The following is a 22,157-nucleotide window of genomic DNA, read 5'->3' as shown; positions in this document are numbered from 1 at the left end:
GGCTAAACCTCACACTAACCATCCCCTAATCCTAATATTATTAGAAGTTTCCCATTTCATATTCATCCTAATTCGATCTTGACTGGTTATTCAAAGATTTACTTTCAGTTTGACCATAAATTTTCCATTTCCCTGATGCTAACACTAAGGCTAGCTGGAACTGAAATCCAATTTTCAACCTAATAATAGTCCAAAATTAATATTAAAATATACTCTAGTTTTTATTCATTGTAATGAATATTCCAGTTTGCACTCTGGAAATGAGTTTCAATTTGCCCGAATCCAACAAATTTCCTGACTCTACCTGTGAAGTTATCTTCTTCCCTAACATGAACCATTATATTACTTGTCCTCAAATTCTCTTACCAGGAAAAATACTGTAGTTTTCATTAATCCTACATTTTCCTGAACCACTGTATCCTAAAACAATTTCAGATTTACATATCATCTAGTCTTTTACTTAATGCTAATTCTCAACCTAAACTTGACTGGAAAACTCTCATTAATCATTACAAGAATGATCACTGAGAAATAAATATAATGATAATGCTCTAGTTACTATTCAGGCTCACATTTTTGCTTCTACTTGTTAGTGAAAACTCAATTTTATAGTAAAACTTTCCTATTCATAACACTAATCATAATCAGAACAAAATGCTGACCCTGATTTTAGTCCAAATTATATGTCAATACTAACACTAACTAGTGTTACACTAGTTTTCATTCATCCTAACTTGATTCAAATAAGCCTTCCATACATAGGTTTCAATTTTTTCCTATACCTTAGTTATTTTCTAACCCTAAACTTAATCTTAACTGGAATATTGACAATAAATATAAGCCTAATTGCAAGTAGATTCTAATATTAATAGCAATACTCTAGTTCACATTCATTCTAATTCTTACCAGGCTTATATTACAATGTACCTTCAATTTGACCCTCAATTTTTTTTCTCCTTCACTCTAACCCTAACCATGGCTGGAATCCTAACCATAACCTTAATACTAAAGGTATCCCAATTCTAAAATGTATGAAAAATGCTCATTTTGTGCAATCCTAACTGAAATTCCACAGTAATCCTCGAAATAAATTGCAGGTTTTCCTAAACCCTACAGATTTTCTCACTCTTATCTGTGAACCTATCTTGTTCCATAAGAGGAATCATTATACCCATTGATCTCAAATCCTGATATTATGAAATACATTGTACTTCCATTATCCCAGATTTTCCTGAATTCCTAGAACCTAAAAAAGTTCTGCTTTACTTAACATTTAACACATTTATTTTTTTTTCTTTTTGTCAATCGTAGGGCTTGAACTCTGGGCCAGGGCACAATCCCTGAGTTCTTTAGCTCAAGGTGTGTGCTTGTACCACTTGAGCCACAGTACCACTTTCTGGTTTCCTGGTAGTTAATTGGAGATAAAATTCTCACAGACTTTCCTGCCTGGGCTGGCTTTGAACTGCGGTCCTCAGAAATCAGCTTCCTGAGTAGGTAATGAAGCTGACAGAGGGATTACAGTTAAATGTATAAGGTAATGAGTACATTTCTTGTTGACCATTGTTACTCACTTCTTTGTTGTTGTCCAACTATCCCTTCCCTCTCCAATCTCCATTGCTCTTCTCTCTGCATGGTATAAAGTTCATTTTTAGTACAGTGTGCTGTGACTATTATTGTTGCAATAGGTCATCCTGTGTTGAACCTAAATTTGCTATTTCTCTAACCCTAATTCTAATTCTGTCTGTTATCCTAACCCTAACCATAATAATAATGATAGTTCATTTCCGAAGTTAACAAAAAATACTCGTTTTTGTTCATCCTGTTAATCCTCTCTACATCTTGAATTAAGTTGCAATTTAGCTTAAATCTTCCAAATGAGTTTATATGTGCCTATATAACGATATAATTTTATGTAAAAAACAAGATCTTTGAAGGAAGGTGTAACAAAAAGGAAATAGAGGGAGTATAATCAACCGTTTTAAATATATTATGGAAAGAGAATAACGAAACTGCCACTTCTTAAAATTAATAACCATTAATAAAATAAATAAATAAATAAATAACACACAGCCTTCCAGTGTTCTTGAAGAGAACCATGATATGTCTTGTGAAAGAAATACTTGTTCTAAACTTTGTTCATGCATAATTTATATTGTTATTGGCCAATTATTTAACTTAATGAGTAAAAATTTATCAAATAGGAATCCATGACAAAAAATATAAAACAGTTACCAAGTAATTGTTTGAGAAAAAGTTATAGTCATGAGTTTTAAGAATCTTTCTATTTCCCTACAAAGCAATGATTTAGATTTACTAATCTAGTATTTGTAGTAAGTTTAGAGAACATAATAGGCATGAAAAACACTGAAATGTACATCTTGTGTCTTGGATGAGTGATATTTTAAACATTGTCTTTTATTCAAATGAATACTTAGGTTTAATTTTCAAAATAAATGAAATTTTATCTCCTTTCAGAACAAGAACTTACCCTGAAATTAAATGTATTAGTATATTCAGATATTTAAAGATAAATATTCTATGTTTGTTATGTAGCTCTACATATTCAGAATGACATGATTTTTCTATTGGTAAATGTCTAAACTCTGGGATTTTTGCTTCATCAATATAAACTGTCTCATGAGGTTTATGTGAAGGCTCCAGTAACCATTGTGAGATTTTTGCTTCATCAATATAAATTATCACATCAGGTTTGTGTGAAGGCTCCAGTAACCAATGTGATCAAAAACATTTCCTGAATTCTAAATTTTAAATCCAATCATTTTAAGGCTTTGATTATATAAGTTATTGTCTCTTCAGAGCAACTAAAATAAATACTACTTTTTAAACATTTCACTCACATTTTAAATAATATTAACATGGGTCAAACAGAGACTAATCATTTCAAACTCACCATATTTGATGATCTCAGTGTGAAGAATGTAGAGAGTATAAGAATCTTATACTCAATAATGTTTTTGGTTTAATTAAATTAAATTATATAACTAGATTTCTAAATTGCAGGTAAATCACATGGAAATAGGAAAATAATAAAAATGATTACTTTGAGATCCTTTTCTTCTTAATTTTTTTTGTGAAAATATCGTACAGAGGGGTTAAAATTATATGGGCAAAGTAATTAGTTCATTTCTTATCAAGCATTGTTTCCTCTTCCTTTGTTTCCCCTTTCCATGCTTACCCATCTCCACACCCTCGCCAGCCAAAGTTGTAAAGTTCGTCTTTTGACATAACGTCTTGTCTATCTCATTATTACAATGAGTCCAACGGTATTCCTAAAATTATGAAGCAAAAATATCTCCAGGAAATATATTTTTCAATAAAATGTTTCAATCCTTAGGTAAAGTGCATTATACTTCAATATATACTTTATCTCAAAATAGAAATTCTGCAACTAATCTAATGTATGTTTTCATGCAGAAAATTCTGTGACTTCTAGTCTTATTAGGTGATTTTAATTATATTTTTATTGTGAAATGATCCCTACTTATATTTATTACAAAGTTCTAAAATTATACAAATCATGCCTGTACATGGTAATTTACATAATTTAATACACAAACAAAATTATCTTTTTTCTTGTCTCCCACAGGGAAGGATGAGGTGCTGAAATATATTAAATTAAACCACTCTAACAGAGAGTCTATATGGAATGGAAATTTGCAACGTGCAGATGAGAACATGAGCACTTTCTACTTGGCTGAACAAGAATTCTTATTTCTACAGTACTTTCTTGCCATTTAATCACACAGGGAAAGCCAGAAAATTTGAAGTTCATATGAAAGAATTACATTCCTAGAAGTTGTGGCAACCCTGCTCAAAAGCTCAATTTTATCACAAATTCTTTGTGCTTGCTGGCTGATCTATTTCTCTATCACATATTTCATATTATTAATCATAATTGTAATTCAACTGGAAGTACATGGCAGGAGATGCCTGAAATCACATCTATTACAGTGTAATATTTAGAAGAGAGGAAAAAGATTATATTGATCTCCAATTCCTCCCTTTGGCCTTCAATATACTAATCAATTGTCAAACAATCGTGTAAGATGTTAGTTTATTTTCCCTATTTAATTAGAGATTAAGCAAGTGTTTGTTTTGCAGTAAAGTGATGACAGTAGTATCACAGCTCTGATATGAGCACCTCCTCCCTAACAAATAATGCTCTATGGACTGTAAATATGTAAGCCACACAAAATTCTCCCTTTGTCTGTCTCTCTTTCTCTCTTTCTACTGACACACACACAAACACATAGAGCTGCCACCCAGACACATCAGAGATCAGTTCCATTCCTTTGTAATTATAGTTGATTGAGGTTTGCGCTTCCTTGCTTTTCTTTGCTTCAGGATCTTGCCTGGACCTGTATGTTTCCCTGAGATAAAGTCCCTTGTTCTTAGTATACTGTGTATCTTTGTGTGCTTCAGGCCAATTAAGAGTACCCTGAATACAAAATCTTCATACTTGACATTCAAGTCAAACTCCATGAATTCATACTACTCTTCCAAGATTCTAGAATGTATTGGATCTAGAGACAAAAAAAACGCCCACCTTGTTATTTTAGAAGGAATTGAAATCATGAAATAGAAGAATCTCGATCAGGAACTGAGCTAAGAGAACGGAAGTATGTGGGAAAATGAAGAATGCTGTATGTGTGTTAGAGATACAGAATAATAGGCTCATTTATTGAAAACTTGTCATCCTATATTGAAAGCTCAATTTAAGCATACAGTTTTCCAGTTACTTTGCTTACCTATCACTTCTGATCACAAATTCTCTTATGAGTGTGTATAGTATCTTTGAATAAATCACACAATTTGCAGGTACTTAACATCTTAAGGAAAGACAGTCTGCCTCTACATTTTTCATTCTATGTGAAAAACCCTTATTTTTTGTTTTCCTGTTTGCGGAATAAATGCATTCCTGGAAACAGGATATTGACAGCAAATCTGAGTGTAATTTTCATTTTGTAGATTTCAAATATAATATAAACTTTGTATTGACTAGTCATTTTTTAAAAATGAGTGATATTCATGAACACAATATTTTGATGCCTTTATGTTAATTGAAAATTGCTATGTTAGTTCATGTGTCTAATTGATTTAACCATTATATTATTCATGTATAAACATTGCATTGCACTTTTTTATTTTTATATATGAAATAATCCCCAAAGGTTTACTTTAAAGTGATAATAGGGGAGTTGTCTTCATGTTCCAAACTTTATATTTACTTCAGTAAAAGTACTAGAAACACATGATGTTTACTGGAGCAATATAAAAGCTGAGAACGCATTTCTAAAGAGAAAGGATTTATTGATTACAACATAGAATAGAGTAAAAAAAGGCAAGTTTCTTGCTTGAGACTGCATAAATTTCATATGAATGTAGCTCAAGATGAGACGCAAAGATAAATTCATATTTATATTACTGAGATTTATATCACAATACAAGCAATATAGATATTTTAAGGAATTGGTCATTCAAAGCCCTAGATAATTAATGGATGAAGAACGGAATTGAAAATAGCAAAGGGAAAACTATTCAACATGAAGCTATAATGATTTTATAGTACTAATATGGAAGTAATGGAGCTTTTCCCTTTCTGAAGAAGAAGGTTTAGCCAGTAATTTCAATGTAAGTCATCAATTGTAATGAGTCTAAAGTCTTTCCCCCGAGATACCCAAGAGTACTATACTCATCCTCTGAAGTGTAAATAAGTAATTATTTTCATTAGCTTTGCTTAATATTAATTTACTTGTAGTAAATAGGTTTAAATGTCTTCTCTTTCTCTCAATTTAATAACATATATTTCTATCTCTTTCTGTTTCTTCTCACAAGCATGAAATCAATATTTCAAAGTAGCATAAGCAGGAAAACAAAATAAACTGATACAACAATCACAAATCCTGAATTATGTGAAAAAATCCACAATATAAAAAGTAAATCTGAGGAAGAGGAAAAACAATGACATAATAACAACAGAAAATTATCCTAGCAATCTCTAATGAAACAGCGATTTAGAGTCCTAGCAGGTCCTCCACATCTAGAGGGTCACATCAAATCAGCTATAATTATAGCTATGCAGCTATAAATATAGACATAATTATAGACATAGAATTCATAAGAAGATTTTATACCGTCTTCACAAGAAAACAGAAATCTATGAAAAGGTGCCAGCCAGGAATACATTGGGCAACACATTCAAAAGCACATGTGCAATGTGGAAATAAAAGGACAACATTGAAAATAGCAGGAACAGAAGTGTACATCAGAGAAAGCCACACCCATACACATAGAAAATTCACCATACCACTGGACAGTCCAAATGGTCACTGGAAACACAAATATTAACATCACAACATCTCACCACAACTGATTTCTATTCCTACACTTAATGGACTCGACAAAAATGCAATTCCAGAAAACACATCACAACAGGAAACCAAACCAAGACCCAGCAAATCAACCAAGAATATAGAGAGTCACCTATTAATATCATAGATCCCCCAAAAGAAAAACTCCAAATGGACAGAACAAATCAGAAAAATACAAGAAAAGTGATGACAAAGTAGTATAATTCACACAGTAAATAACCAGGTATTAGAACAGACCATCAAGGATGTAGAAGATAGTTATTAAAATGTATTATGGATACTGCTGAAAAATGTGATTAATGGAAAGATAGAAAACCTCTACAAGGAAATTTGTGAACTGTGGAGAGCTGTGGGAGCCGCGCCCAAAGAAGGCGCAGCCGTAAGGCGTGGCCATGAAAGCAACATTGTAGCTGGCACGGCTGCGACCAAAGATGGCTCTGGCTCCTGCCTTCCATCTTCCCGGTGACGAGTGCTCTCTGTAAAAAACAACTCCTTCTATGGCTATGACTTGGCTCCTAGTTTGCTTCCGTGTTTGCAGCCCTATCGGTATATGCCACGTGGCGCTTCGGGATTGGCCATCCAGGAGGCTTATAACCGGAGCGCGGGGGCGGAGGGACAGAGAAGCAGGAAGAAGCGGGCAAGAGAAGCAGGAAAAAGCGGGCAGAAGAAGCAGGAGAGAAGATGTTGTAAAAGGTCCTGAATATACCGCCTGAAAGAAGAACCTGTTGTCGCGTCATCCTTGCGGGTGGAGGCGGTCGCAACACTGAACAAGATGAGACCAACCAGTCATTAGCAAAATAATTCATGGAGATTTCAAACAGAAATATAAATAAATTCTGAGAAGTCAAGGGAGTCCAAGAAAAAATGGATGCCTAGTTAAAAGATTTGAGAGAAGACACAGCTAAGAAAACAACCCTTACATTTCCCCCAACCAAGCAAAAACTGTACAGAAAGTCCATACAAGTCCTAAAACAAAGTTTTAATAAAGAGACAGAACCCCTAAAAAATGACCAATTAGAAGACAGGGAAATCAAAAACAAAGTAGAAAGTCTCCACAGCAAATAGATGACATAGAAGATAATCTCAGGGTCAAAGACAGAATAGATCTAACAGAAAAGAGGAACTAATCATTTAGAAAAAAATCCAAGAAATAAGAAATGATCTTGCCAGAACTTCAAGATTCAGAAGATCAAATTTCAGGGAGATAGGTATCAGGAAGGAGAAGAGCAAGAAACTAAATGGATGGGAAGCATATTACAGAATTCTAGCAGAGAACATGCCAAACATCCAAAGAGATAGGCTCATTCAAGGAAGAGAAGCCTTTAGAAACCAATCAGAATTCTAGAACTGAACAATCCACCATGATATCATAATCCATTAGAGGATTATTAAAGATCAAGGAAAGGATTCTTAAAGATGCCATAGAGAAAAGATTGATTATTTATAAAGGATATACAGTCAGAATAAATACAGTTTTCTTAGCTGATATGGTAAAAAGGAAAGCCTGGCATTATATATGACAAACATTAAAGGTAAACAACTACCAACCATGAATACGGTCCCAAGCCAAACTCTCCTTTACATTTAAAGGATATATAAACATATTTCATGAAAAAGAAAACTTGAAACAACCTATGTCCACCATATTATCAGAATAGAATATAATCAAAAATACCCTACATAGAGAAGATCAAGAAGAAGAGGAACTGGTTACATAAAATGCTCCCTACCAGAGAACAAGGTAAATACGTTAACAGTAGATGAGGCACAGCTCCTAACAACAGGTGTATAACATAGCAGGACTTACCAGATATTTCTGTCTTAACTCTCAATATCAATGGACTTAAATTTCCAAATAGAAGACATAGATTAGATAGTAGTATCAAAAACCAAGATGCATCTATCTAGTATCTATGAGAGACACGTTATCAAATACATTCTATGAAGCTAGAATAAGACTCCTCCCCAAATCACATAGGGACTCACCAAAGAAAGAGAACTATGAACCAAACTCTTTGATAAGCATTAATGCAGAACTTCTTAATAAAATTCTAACAAACCAATTTCAGCAACTAACAAAAAAATCATATGGTATGATCAAATAAGATTCATCTTGGATATGATATGATTCAATATTCTTGTCAATAAGCCTAATACAAATCATCAGCAGAAGCAGGGACCAGAAACACATGATCATCAATAGGGATGTAGAAATAGCTTTTAACAAGTTCCAATACACCTTTATGATTAAAAAGTCTGAGAACCTAGGAATGCATGGAACATTCTTCAATATTAAACTGAGTATGTATATGACAGAGATAATTAGCATTTACCTAAGAGTGGAAGCATGAAGACATTAATATGAGGAATGAGAAAAGGATGTCCACTGTCTACTACTCTTCAATATGGTAGTGGACTTTCTTGCAAGAGCAATAGACAAGAGAAAAACATAAAGCAGATCCAAATAGGGAAGAAGCAAAACTATCCCTTTTTACAGATTAAATGACCCTGTATTTAAAGGACACTGTGGATTCCTCCCTCAAGTTAGTAAAGGTGATGCTAACCTTCAGCAATGTAGCAGGATATAAAAACCACAAGAATCAGTAGTTTTTCTCTGACCAACAATGGGAAGATCCATGCTGAAATCCAAAAAATAGCCTCATATACTAGCCTCAAAATCAAATCAAACCTAAACAAAACAAAACAACAACAACAAAACTAGGAATTAATTAATTTAACTAAAATTGCGAAGGACATATATGTGAAAACTTTAAAAATATAAAAAGGGAAATTGAAGGAGATTCAAGAAAATAGAAAGTCTTTCAATGTTCCTTGTTGGAAGAATTAACATTTTGAAAACTGCAATACTTCCCTTAAACAATTGGCAATGCAATACTCATCAAAATCCCAACAACTTTCTTCAATGTAGAAGAGAAAGCAATGCAACTATAATATGGAATTACAAAATTACAGATGAAACAGAGTGCTTAGAAATGAATTCATGGCCCTATAGTCATCTTACACACACACTCACACACACACACACACACACACACACACACACACACACACACACAATGGAATTATATCACCCATCAGAAAGATGAATTTTCACCAGTCTAAGGAAAATGAAAGGTTTGGGAAATTATATTAAGAGCAAAGAGAAAGGAATGCCGACTCAGAGCAATATAGGTTTCATGGATTCATTTCTTTATTGTAGCTAGAAGATGCATACAAATCTATAAGTAAACAAGACAGATTCTACCTCGTCCATTAGAATGGCCATTACTAAGAAAACTAACAATAGCAAACACTGGCATGGATGTAGCCAATTGGGAACTCTATTACACTGGTGGTGGGAAATTAAACATGTTCAACCACTGTGGAATGCAGTACGGAGTTTCCTGAAAGAGTATATATAGATCTCCCTTAAGACCCAGTAATTACCCTCATTGGCAGTAATGCAATAAATAACAAACAAGCTCACATAAAAGCTACCAGCATAACCATGTTCAGGGCTCAGGCCCAGAGTTCAAGGACTGGAAAAAAGTTACCACTGCTGGTATTTGTTTCCGCAAATATGAACCGTTTTATATAAGGTACCAAATCAATCTATTTGCAGTAGCTAGATTAGGACTTAAATGTAGTGGGTGATAAAATGGCTCCTTTGTTGAATGTTAGGAAGAGATGTAGGTAATCCATGAAATGGAGATTTTGTTGTCGTTGCTGTGTGAGGGGCTTGTAGTCTGGACTTGGGCACTGTCCCTGAATCTTCAACTCAAGATGAGTGCTCTACTACTTGAGCAACAGTGCCACTTTTGGTTTTCTGATGGCTAAATGGAAATAATAGTCTCAGGGTCTTTCTTGCCCAGGCTGGCTTTGAACCATAGTCCTTACATCTCAGAGTAGCTAGGATACAGCTGTGAGCCACTGGCACAAGGTAAAAATGGGGGATTTTTAGAAAAGAAAATCCACCTCTTCACCTGTGTCTAAACCTCAGATATTACTATTAGAACACTTCACATTTACCTCATTTCATCAGACATTTGTAAATTTACTCTTTTCCTTCATGTGATAATACTGCAGTCAATATCAACTCAGCTGGGGGACTGGATCAATTGTATGGTAATTGCTAGCACCTAATTTAAGAACTTTTACATCAAAGGAAATGAAACCCTCATTTGGAATAATTGTTTTCTCTTTTTATTACAAATCTGTGCTTGATTACTTTCTAATGTGATATTAGACTTCCTAATAAAGTGATGAAATTTTCTTTCTTTTCAACCTTCTCCCACATGTGGTCAAATACTTTAGAATTTAAAGATTTGTGCTGATAATTCATTAAGCTGACTTTTAAGAAAATGTGCATTTCTGGAATTTGGTATTCTATCTTGTTCTTACATGCACAAGCTTTCTTCTATAAGGAATTCTACTTTCCAATCTTTCAGTGACCAATTTTTGTCTCTCTCATCAGTCTTTCTGATCCTCTCTCTGGAGTCTCATGTGAGTCTGCCTCATAAAAAATATATTAGTTATCAACTAAATGACTCTCAGCTTCTGTTTTTTGCCTGACTTCATGTAGGCTGTGATAGCAACCCTGCCTGGCTGTGCTTACTGGAGTGTGTGTGTGTGTGTGTTTGTGTGTGTGTGTGTGTGTGTGTGTGTGTGTGTGTGTGTTTTGTTTTAGATATCTAGGATTACTATTCAAGTTAGAAGTTTCTCTGGACCCCTGTGATCCGCTGGCCTAGAGTCAATGGGTTTTTCTCCTAAAGATACAACGAACAACTGATTAAATTCCTGTTAATTGTCTCAAAATGAGGCAATCAGGCATCCTTGCAAAGTCATCAATAATGTTTTCTAACCACTTACAGAAGTCGTCTATCAAGATGGCTTTTCAAGGTTGACTCTGAAAAAAGTTCATTTCCAAGTAGGCACCATAAAGCAGATCACATTCCTGGGATCAGACATTTGGAAGGAAGGGGAACGAACCTTCCTTTCTTCTTTTATGATCGATCAAACCATAATATTCTTCAGTTGTGGCCAGCCTAGGACACATATTCTCAAGAACATTCTGTTGTGTAAAAGAGGACCAACTTTCAAAATAACGGTGTAAATACTTGTCTACTACAGACTCATTTATCTTGCTTTTATCTGTTGTTATTTTCATTACTTCAAACAGATGGATAATTTATATTGGGATTACACAAAGTATTAATGGATTAAACATTCACTTTACTTTCATATATCCAATATAATACACTTAACCCGTAATGGACAAATAAATCCAACTCTAGAAACAATGTCAGGAATATAAAATAAACCTTAATACGTATAATCTGGCACACATACAACATCATCTACTCAAAAATTCAGTCTCTCTGTAAATATTTGGTATGAAGTAATAAAAATTCAATTAATGAATATGACTTTTAAGAATCATCTGAAATAGTCCTCGTGTATATAATTTTTTTATTTTATTTTTTTATTTAATTTAATTTTATTTGTGAACATACTGTACAGAGGAGTTACAGTTACATGGGCAGGATAATGCGTACATTTCTTACCAAGCATTGCAGCCTCCTCCTTTGTTTATCGTGTATATAATTTTATAGATGTCACCTAGGCAAGAATTTAACATGCATGTAGAAATCAAAATTGCACAATTTAAGCTATATGAGAGGGGTCATACCCTCGTGTACTATGCGGTGTGAATTTTACCACAGTGCTGAACCCTTCCAACTAATACCAAGTGTCATGTGCAATAATTTATTATTTGATGTTAAGATGAGTGCTAAGTGTAGAACACACTTTGAATTATTACATTAAATCACAGAAATGAAGCAATAATGATATGTTATTTGTTTAAATTCTTATGCTTCTCAATTTTACAATTCATAAATATATTATTAAAATTATTTTCACTTTCTTTTCTATAGCTGCTGAAATTAAAATTATATATTAAACATTCAATATTAAGAAATCAATAATAAATAAACTATTATTAAAATGATATGCTATTAAACTGTGATTTGAATTATACTTCTAAAAAATTGTGATGTAAACAAGTCAATAGAATTAAGGGTGATCATTTTAAAACTTAGCAGCTTGTTATTTTTTTTATTTTATTTTTTGGGTCCGATTGTGGGTCCTGAACTCTGGGCCTTGGAGCTGTGCCTCAGCACTTCAGCTCAAGGCTAGTGCTCTACCACTTGAAATAGAGCACCACTTCTGGTTTTTTTCTTTTTGATTATGTGGTGCTGAGAATCAAACCCAGGGCCTCAGGTATGCAAGGCAACCACTCTACCACTGAGCCACCTTCCCAGCCCAGCAGCTTGTTATTTGTTTCCTAATTGTGTCATTTGTTATTCTTGGTCCAAGTCATCTCTTCATCTTAATTGTTTAGTTTTCTATTTTATCTCTATTGGTTTGCTGATTGTGTATTTTGTTTTCCCTTTTTAATGACTGACATGAGGCTGAAAATCTGTATGTTAGTTTATTACTTGCTATGTTAATGTAAAATTACTGCTTTCCACAGCTGTTCTGCTCTATGATACTACAGGATTTTCCCCACTCCCATCTCCTGTATTGCTGCTCTCTTATATTTTATTTTATTTTTTATTTAAATTTTATTGTCAAGGTAATGTAGAGATGGGATATAGTTACATAAGTAAGGTAATTAATTTCTTTTTTTCTAACTTGTTACATTTTCCCCTATTTTTCTCCCTCTTCATTCCTAACGCCCCCCCCCAAGATTATTTAGAACATATTGTCTTGTGAGTGCTACTGTTGCATAGGTTCCCCCTTTGTCCTTTGTCTCACCATTTATCTCCAATAAACCACCAGAAAACCGGAAGTGGCGCTGTAGCTCAAGTGGTAGAGTGCTCACCTTGAGCTGAATAGCTGAGGGACAGCGCCCAGGCCCAGAGTTCAAGCCCCACGACCGACAAAAAAAAAAAAAGAACAACAACAACAAAGAACATGTCTTGGAGTTCATTTCACTTGGAATCACCTTATACGATCATATGTACATAGCTATTGTGCTATTCTGCTCATCTACTAATATTATCCTTGATGTACACAATAATGCTCCCCTATTACCCAGTTATGCCACTTCTGGGCATATAACCAGGTGATCACAAACAAGGCCACAGTAAAGCTACTGCTGTGTATCACAGTAATATTTACCAAAAACGACACACACACACACACACACATACACACGTACACACACACACACACACACACACACAAACACAGATATACACACATGGAAAAATATGCTTCCATCATAAAGAATGTGACCACCACATTTATAAGGAAATGGAAGATCTTGGAAAAATCATATTAAGTGAAGTACCCCAGACTTAAAGAAACATAGGTCACATGGTTTCCCTAATTTGTAATAATTAGTTTACATCAAGGATAATCTCATGTATTTTAATTTGACATTTTGTTCTATGTTGAGCGTGCAACATTATTGCTATATTGTTTGTTATTATTTCTGAAAATCGGCAGGTATACTTAAAGAATTACATTCATATTATCCATTATAGAAGGAAGAACAGCTAAAAGAGTAACCACTACTAGGAAGAACAACTCCTACTTACTTAGATATATTCGTATGTAAGGCCAATTTGTCCCCTGTATCCTCATGTTGTACATTACAACTCTATACCTGGTCATAATGTATATCTAGTATCTTATGCATTGTGAACTAAATGCCCCAGAAGTTCCACTTCGCTTTACTTTTTTACAAAAAATTCTGTCTTACTATTTGAGGATGGTGTGTGTGTGTGTGTGTGTGTGTGTGTGTGTGTGTGTGTGTGTGTGTGTGTGTGTGTGTGTGTATGTGTGTGTGTGTGTGTGTGTGTTTACAAAGATCAGAACATGACATTTTTCTTCATTTCGAATACATCTTTCAGGTCATTGTAAGTTGTGGCTAATGGGAGAAGTCTCTTGTTATTTTAAAGATGAAACAAAAAGATATTTGTGCATGTACCACAGTTGTTTATTAGTATATTTGAACACTGAACTTTGATTTATATCTTGGCTGTTGATGTGAATAATGTGAATAACAATGAACTACAGATATATTTTCGAGTTACCCAGAGAGAAATAATCACATGATTGGTGGTTCAGATGATATTTCACTTATGATTTCTTTAGAAAACTGCATACTACTTTCTACAAGGAGAATACTAACCTGTATTTTGACCAAGAGTGTAGAAAATTTCCTTTTCTTCACACTCTCACCAACACTATTATCTTTTACTTAAAAGGTAATAAAGGCCAAGTTTTTACTATCTTCAGTACCCCAGACTTTCTTAAGACTGAAATCCAACCTCCTAAATGCTTGGAATTACAAACCTTTACCACCACACCTGGTTCCTTTGATTTTTTTTGATAAGAGTTATAATAGATATAAAGTAGTATCATAGTAATTTTGAATTACATTTCTCTAATGACTTCTGCTCACAAAGCATTAAGCCAGCACAGAAGTTGTATTAAACACAACTGGTAAACCCACTGGTGATATAGAGGGGTATATGGAAAACATGTCTATTCAAACTTTTGTCCATTTTAAATCAAGTTTCTTGTTAATCTCATCTTTAATCTCTGTATACAAAAATAATTAATTCAAGGTAGTAAAAAAGAAAAAATTAAGCAACTCCTAACATTTTTCAATTTTCAATAACATGATATTGCTTAAATCATTTTCTGTTTATAATTGAGACTATATAACAATTTAGTTAGACCTGTTACATAGCTATATGTATTTTATTTATTTTACATTGATTGCTCTTTCCAAAGCCTGCATGTCTAATTTTGGTTTCTTTCAGTCTTAAGTAGTTCAGATTTCAATCTGAAGAATAAATGGAAGTAAGAAAACAAAAAAATACAGTTCTTCTCATCTGATAATGCCTCTACAAGAATGAGAAAGAGTTCACCATTCTAAGAACCCTTAATTCTTAAGATAAAATTTGTTATAATGCTAATGTTATTACCATTTCAGTGTTGGGAAAAATTGTAATTAAAGGAAGTAAGTGCATGGCCCAAGACACACAGTGTTGAAGGAGATGAGTCAAATTTTCCAGAAGTCTTTCAGCAATACACAAAAGGTAGATAAATTCTCTCCATTCTCTGATACTCTCAATTCAATATTCATATTGTCCAAGGAATAATAGCATAGCAATTATTGCGAATGGTGATTGTTTTCTGTTACATTTTGTCTTCAACACAGACTGTGTTGGTGACATTGGGTTATCATGCACAGAGCTGAGCTTATAAATTATGGTCCAAAGACATGCAAATTTTTTCTGTCCCATAGTTCCAGTATCGGTTTTAAAAAGTACTAAATATTTTAAATATCATCTCTTACTGTATTTTAAGAATTCAAGAATGAAAAAATTCACATATAATCAATCCAAAATGCTTTAAAACTAGGAGATGATAAAACAGGCCCCTGTGAAGTAAATTTTCTTCTACTTTTAAAATTATTCTGAAAGCCTTGGGCTGGTTTGTTACACCTGTAATCCTAACTACTTGGGATACCTACTCAGGAGACTGAGATCTGTGGAAGCCAATCAGGGCAAAATAAATTCATGAGATTATTTTTCAAAAATTTTAATGAACCAGCAAAGGGCCAGAAATGGAGATGTAGCTCATATAGTAGCTCACCAATCTAGAGAGAAAGATGTAGCGAGACCTTGAAGCCCTGATTTCAAACTGTGAGCATGCCAACATGCAGGAATGCACACACACTCACTTTTTCAAAATATCTTCATATCAGTATTTTGCATTAATTTCTTTGTTAACGATATTATATGGGTAAAATAGGCAAAATAAACTTCCATCTCAAAACATTTTCATACATTTTTGTTGAAAAAATTCTGTACAGAGGGGTTATAGTTACATGATCAAAGTAATAAGTACATTTCCTATCAAGCATTGTTACCTCCTCCTTTGTTTTCCCCCCACCATTGCTTCCCTTCCACCTCCACAAGTATACTCCTCACACCCACAAGCCCTACCCAATGTCCCCAGACTAAATTATAAAGTTCGTTTTTCAAAATAATGTCTATTGTTATACAATGGGTCAAACTGTATTCCTATTTAAGCATGTTGTTTTTTCCATTTCCCTCCCCAAATTAGAGAAGTGTATATACAAGATGCAGATGCACCAACATCAAATAAATTGAAAACGGGGGTTATACTGTTGGGGAGGAACATATAAAAAAATCACATCTTACATTATAAATATGTGAGAAACAACAGCAAAAAAGAAAAACCACTTCTGTCTCTATCTTGGGGGTCATTTAGCTTAACATCAACTTATCTATCATATACACATAGCTTTTTCAACTTTTCTGCTTATCCCAGACATATACTAGTTATTGCAAATAAGGGATACCATGGGACCTATGTTTCTTTGGACTTGGCTTACATCAGTTAATATAATTTTTTTCCAAGTCTTTCCATTTCCTAACAAATTGGGCAATGTCATTCTTTCTGACGGAGGCATAGAATTAATATATATACATATATATATGTATATATATGTAATATGTGTGTGTGTGTGTGTGTGTGTACACATGTACACACAGAACATTTTCCTTTTTTATTTTTTAGAGCAACTTAGTTTTCCACCTTCATCATTTTTTCAAATGTTTTTCTTGTGATTAAGTGGTTACATAATTTCCCAAATTTCACAATATTGTGGGATAGTGATGCTTAGTTAAAGTCACAAACACATTCTAACTTTGATGGAGTAAATTGTCTATCATGGTCTACAACATTTATGAGTTCTCTGAGCTTTGCAATAGAGTTATTTCTTCCATATGTATACTTCTTTTGTTTTGAAATATGTACATTTCTTTTGTTTTGCAGAGCATCAGCTGTTCCCTCTTTCCCACTTGTTCCCTCCTTCCCTTCAGTGACAGTGAGATGCTTATTTCATTTTGGTCAATGTCCATTGCAGCTGATGGATCCAGCTGTTGTATGTTTTTCCCTGATTCCCTCTAGTTCTGTGTCATCTTCCTGGTTTCACTTCAGTGTGCACATTTGATCAGCAGAATGGGGTTATTTAGTAGTGATTCAATCAGATGAGTGGAAGTCCTTGGTTTCTTAAGTGTTGTTAATTTTGTCATATCACCTTACATTTTGGATTTAAAATCCACTTATCACGGAGACCATGTGCTGTTTGTCTCTTTGCTTTTGGCTTACCTCACTCAACATGATTTCTTGTAGGTTGATTGATTTCCCTGCTAATGCCATTATTTTGTCCTTTCTAATGACTGGAAAATATTCCGTTGTGTATAGTTACCACAGTTTTTCGATCCATTCATCTCTGGTGGGACATATGGGTTGTTTTCATATCCTGGCTACTGTGAACAGTGCTGTGATAAACATGGAGGTGCATGTGTCCTTGAATATTGGTACCTGTTGTTCAGGATAGATGCCTAGAAGTGGTATGAGTGGGCCATAAGGAGCGTCAATATTTAGCTTTCTGAGGACTCACCAGACTGCTTTCCAAAGTGGTTCTGTAAGTGTACATTCACACACACACACACACACACACACACACACAGACACACACACACAGAATGTTTTCTTGATCCATTCTTCTACTGAGGGGCATCAGGGTTGGTTCCATATCTTAGCTATGGCAAATAATGATACAATAAACATTGCTGTGGTGGTTGTTTTAGTATGGACTTGTTTGTGATCATTTAGATGAATGCCCAAAAGTGGGATTGCTGTGTAATAGGGGAGCTCTATGTGGAGTCTTTTGAGGAACCTCCAAACTGCTTTCCAAAGTGGATGAACAAGTGTACACTCACACCAAGAATGCAATAGGCTTCCCTTCTGGCCACATCCCTTCCAGCATCTGTTGTTTTAAAAATATGGAGCGATTCACTAAGTTGCATGTCATCCTTGTGCAGGGACCATGCTAATCTCTGTATGTTCCAATTTTAGTGTATGTGCAGCCAAATTGAGCACAGAACATTTTTTTATATGTAAAGTGTAATTGATTTGCTTAAACTAGACAATTCAACACAAATAAGTTAAAAAGAATTGTGAAATTTTAGAACCATGTATTTCTTACATAAGCACACATTTAAGAATAAAGTCAAGATTGACATGCCAAAAACAAAATAATTCCAGATATTTGTTGTTCATGAGATGTGTAGGAAGAAGAATTCAATTATTCTACACAAGGCACCTGTCATAATGATCATTGCAGCAAATGTTAAGGTTTGTTAAAAGTTTTAATGTTTTAAATATGTTTCATTTTGGGATTTGCTTATATATGGCAAAATCAAGACTGTTTGCAGGTCATAAAATTTTTCGATAAAGTATATAATTTTTCTGGTAGCATGTACTAGTAAGTATGTACATTTCATAGTTTATAGAAACTTTACTAATGATAAGTTGCAAAGACTGTGTAAAGAAGAAGAGTGAAGAGGTAAAATTTTAAGTACACAGTTTCTGTTAAAACTTTAGGGCTCCCTTACGTTATATGTTTGTGATGAACAAATAATGATATAAACCACATACAAATGGTGAGATGAACTACAAATAGTAATCTTAGTGGGTAAATTTAAAAGCTACCATAGCTTTAACCAGATTTAAATGTACAAGAATATGAGAAAATAGTAAAATCAACTGTGTACACTTCAAATACTGAAAACCCTGGTAATTGTTTTCTTTTTTATTTTAGTAATCATTAATATTTAATTATTGTTTTCTTTATTTATAGCATTTTTTCCATGTTGTAATATAATACAAATTTTTGTGAGTAGTGATTGAGAGGTACTTTGAGAATATTATTGGGATGGCCATACCATATTTCATAGGTGCATGTGAATGTACAAAGAGCAAAACTAAAAACAAAATATTGATAAAAAATTTTATAAAGTAGAGTCTGAATCAGGAGTGTTGATAAATGTCCACACCTAAATCTTAACCCTAAGCTGAAGTAGTGTTATTACAGAATTGAGGCTACAAAATTGTTTTGTTTTGTTATGTTTTGTTTTTTTTTGCTTTGGTTTTGTTGGTTGTGGGGCTTGAACTCTGGGTCTTGGGTACTGTCCCTCAGCTCTTCAGCTCAAGGCTAGCGCTATCACTTGATCCACAACACCACTTTCACATTTTTCTGCTTATGTCGTGCTGAGGCATGAAATCCAGGACCTCATGCATGCAAGGCAAGCACTCTACCACTGAGCCACCTTCACAGCACCTGAGAAACTGTGATTTAAAAAATCATCTGAACAATATTTGCTTTCTGCTTTGGGTTATATAATGAAATATGTGAACACATTTTTATATTTTTGTGAATTGTCATACTTCTAAATTTATACTAACTACAGCCAATTTATCCTTTTCAAAGTCAAGAAATATTTCTGAGAGTTTGCTTCTGTGAAGAATGATTTTGCATTTATAATTTCTTCTGAGTCATTTTTATTTTTTATCAAAATCATTTTATATTTTATGTTGATGAGTTATCATACATCAAATACCTTCAAATGTGTATGTAGAGTCTCAAGATAGCAGTATGAATATTCTCATAAACCTCTTGTTTATCTGTTACGCACTATAAGTATTATGATATTTTTCTCTCTCTTTCACTCTCTCTCATTTCCGCTCTTTCTCTTTCATGCTCCTTGTCTGCTACTTAGAATTTCTTCTGGTCTACTATTATCCTTCAGGGTCCACTGGTTTTGTGGGAACATGATAAGGACCATCAGTTACCCTTGCATTCTTTAAGAGTTATAACAGTGACGTGAAATTATTCTTTGCCATTCTAAATGGCAAAACAACAGATCTAGGAATTCCTTTTCACTTTTAGTACTATTATAAATTTTATCTCATACGAATCATTGAGACTGATAAGATACTTTTAGCCTGGGTCCTAAAAATTCTTTTTCTTTTACAAACAACCTTTTTCTTTTATTATCAGTAAGTAACAAAAACAACGCTATCCTATGGAAAGTAGGCTGAAGTTGTTCACAGGGATGAAAAACAAGGTAATGGGGGAAGTGAGTACAAAGGATACACCTCATATAGCACAGATACTTAGAGCAGTTTATCATGTACACTTTGTGATAAGGACAATGCTCTGGGAAATCTAGATTAAATCAATGAACACCTGATATATATAAACATATATTTATGTTTGTATATTTATTTATATATGCATATATGTGTATATCGGCCCATATATGTAAACATGAATGTTACTATACACACAAATACACACATACGTACACACATGTACACATGCAGAAATGGAAAAAGACACATATATAGCAAACATAAGTTTTACTAGTTGTTCAATATGCCTTAGACAGACTGCTTGGAAATAAATGTGTTGAAGATGTATTTGTCTCTAAGAGTTCTTTTACCACTCCTCTTATCTCTTCCAACTTGTAGGTATAGAGATATTTGACTTGAAAAATGCAGTACAAGTGATAGCAAGTCACTCAGAAATCTCAATAAGTATAGGTCATATGATGTCTCCCTGCTCCCCATGGAATCCTTGCTCTTGTAGACACTCTCAACAGCCAAATTAGTAGGACAATATCCTTGTTAAGAATAAAGTTATAAGGCTTTAAATGGCATCGTTCCTTGGGCTCTTTTCCAACAGCCAGCATCAATTCTTAAGCAGATGAGTGACTCCTCAGAAGACTGGAGCGCAGGTCAAAATTTAACCAAACCATATGAAATGTCTAAAGTGAGAAATGCTGACTGAGGTTGTGCCGATGTCCTGGCAACGAAAATAAGAAAAAAGAAAGTTTTTTATGTATTAAAATTTGAGAATAATTTGTAACCTGTCAATAAATGTGTAGAACACAATTATACCAGCTCAAAAAATATGATGTGCATTTCATTTATGTGCTTTTGGACTTGGAAAATGTTTTTAAGTGTGTCTACACAAGTAAAATCAGCATGAAACAAGCCAGCATTTCTTCATTTAAGACACAAGGAGAGTATACAGGTTGACCCATTGTAACAATGAGATTTGCAAGATAATATTAGAGGGGGATGTACGGAGATGTTGAGGATGTGTGAAGGTAAGGAATAGTAGGGGAAAAACAAAGGAGGTTGTAACAATGCTCAATAAAAATGTACTCATTACCTTACTTATGTAACTGTAACCTCTGTGTACAGTTTCTTTACAATAAAATATATATTAAAAACGTACAAGGAAAACTTACTTATAGCAAGTTGTATTTGTAACTCAATATAAGTAAGGTATTGGTTTTAGGAGCACAGGCATATTAAAATTTTGCAAGCTCAAATTCTCTACATAAACACAGTTTATTATTTTCATTAGAATCTGCCCACAACCTAGTGCAGTGTAATTTCTGTGAAAAATTTTACTACATTCTATGTTTGTAATGGAAAATAAAATATTTTCACTATCAACAGATACAAATTTAGTTTAGATAATTTTTGTCTGCATTTTGTGGATGGAATTGCAAGAGCTCATTTGAAAAGCACAAATTTAATCACCAAGAGCTGTCCTCAAGATGTAACAAAGATCTAATACAGCATCATTGAATGGTATGGGACTCTAAGGAGAAGTACTTGAATTGAAACATTATCAGAAAGTGTAAGTACGCAAAGCTATTTAGAAATGCAGCTGCTAGATTTCTCATGGAGAGCTTTTATAACATTTTGTGAAACAGGTCAGAACCTCATGGAAGTGTAGACAATTTTCCTTCACCTTTCTGTCAATCTTGGTCATTATCAATCATAATA

The 22,157-nt window shown here is 33.8% G+C and overlaps 1 non-coding gene across 1 annotated transcript; it reads right to left on the bottom strand.

The window, feature by feature from the left end:
• Positions 1 to 18,289: 18,289 nt before the first annotated feature.
• Positions 18,290 to 18,392, bottom strand: LOC122126478. The gene has a single exon (XR_006150948.1). It is a non-coding gene; the product is annotated as a U6 spliceosomal RNA (small nuclear RNA).
• Positions 18,393 to 22,157: the final 3,765 nt, after the last annotated feature.

This window comes from Dipodomys spectabilis, unplaced genomic scaffold (genome assembly GCF_019054845.1).
Source record: "Dipodomys spectabilis isolate Male_0828 unplaced genomic scaffold, ASM1905484v1 ptg000279l, whole genome shotgun sequence".
NCBI classification, from domain to species: Eukaryota; Metazoa; Chordata; class Mammalia; order Rodentia; family Heteromyidae; genus Dipodomys; species Dipodomys spectabilis.
The sequence above is the reverse complement of the archived record's forward strand: the minus strand, read 5'-3'. Positions and strand labels throughout refer to the sequence as shown.